This window comes from Dermacentor silvarum, chromosome 10, assembly GCF_013339745.2.
Source record: "Dermacentor silvarum isolate Dsil-2018 chromosome 10, BIME_Dsil_1.4, whole genome shotgun sequence".
Classification (NCBI taxonomy): Eukaryota; Metazoa; Arthropoda; class Arachnida; order Ixodida; family Ixodidae; genus Dermacentor; species Dermacentor silvarum.
Window position 1 is genome coordinate 100,886,842 of NC_051163.1, and position 1,417 is coordinate 100,888,258.

Here is a 1,417-nt window from a genome sequence, read left to right on the forward strand (position 1 = left end):
CCCAACTGGAGTGGCACAGTCTTTTCGGGGCAGAGACTGCGAAGCACTTGGACCGACGGCGGACTACGACGGAACGCTTCATCTCCGCCAACGGGCAAACCCACGCTTTCGAGGGAGCCACTTTCCGCTTCGCGGCGACTATTCCGTCGTGCCGTTTTCTTCGCGCTCGCAGACGGCGCACTCGCGTAACCGCATCACTACCGCTTCGGGGCGCACCCTTGTCCTCCCCGTTCCGCGCAAGAATCTTTTCCGATTCCTATTCCTGCGACGAAACCGGGACTAGGGCGCCTGCACCCGTGCGGTGACGCGGACGAGCGACCTTTTGCAGGAGCTCGACGTACTCCGAAGGCAAGCAACGCAACGTGCGATCACGCTCGCTTAGTGCACGGCGCGGGAATCGGCCGGCGTTTGCTTTCCGCATTTGTCCGTGCACGCAAGCTTCCGACTCTCTCGCAAACGTGCGCGCTACTGCTGTCGCAACAGACGTCTGCGCCTCGCGATTCAGACCGCGCTTTCCCTGCAGGTGTCCGACTCCATCCTGCGGCGGTCTCTTCGGAGGTGCGCACTCGTCGTGCTGCAGTAGTACAATGCCTCGTTTCGGTCTCTGCGAAGTTTTGGCACAACAGTTCAGTTCGCCACCCTCCCCTCACGTGAGGCCGCTGGCGCGTGGCTTCAGCACTCAACGTACTATCCGTGATGCCGACGCGGTCAAAACGAGTCGACGGACGCACGTTCCCTGTGCGCCGAAGGCTCTCTTGATATGTGATCCGACCCTCAGACAGACGAAGCCAAGGGAAGACCCAAGGCCGCAATGTGCGTTCAAAGAATCAGTGCTCAGTGTGTCCTGCAATTCACACCAAGTCTCGGAGCTGGCTGCGTTCTTCATCGACCCGAGAACCGAGTGATCCACCGCTTAGGCTCGTGAAAAGTAGTTTGTTCAATTCCCTACAGTACAACCAGGGTTTTAGGCACGTGGCGTCTCCGTGTGTGTGGTTTCGAAGGGCACCTTTCTGCGCGCGCTCCTCGAGTCTGCGCGCTCTTTCGACAGATATAACTGAAAAATAAAGCATTCTTGTATGAGAAAAAAAAATGACGTAACTGAGACCGAAAGCATAGAGAAAAAATGCCGAAAGAACGCGCGCGGTGTCCAGCAGCAACGGTACTAGACCACAAGCAGTGTGTGCAGAGGTCGTGCTAAATTGCAAAATAAATGCAGTCATAACTGAAATTCTAGGCTTTATTACTACAGTTGAATCTTTTCAGAATGAACAGAGGGATATTTTGCAATTCAGGTACACATCTTCCCTCTCGTAGGATCTCGAACGTGCACAGTGATGATAATGTCGAAAAACAAAGTAAATGCCCCGCTGCAGGACTGTAACAGGCAACAGCGCGACTTTTGCCTGTCCCATCTTCC

The 1,417-nt window shown here is 55.2% G+C and overlaps 1 non-coding gene across 1 annotated transcript; it reads right to left on the bottom strand.

Moving 5' to 3' along the window:
- Positions 1-768: 768 nt before the first annotated feature.
- LOC119432102 (5.8S ribosomal RNA) lies at positions 769-921 on the bottom strand. The gene has a single exon (XR_005188148.1). It is a non-coding gene; the product is annotated as a 5.8S ribosomal RNA (ribosomal RNA).
- Positions 922-1,417: the final 496 nt, after the last annotated feature.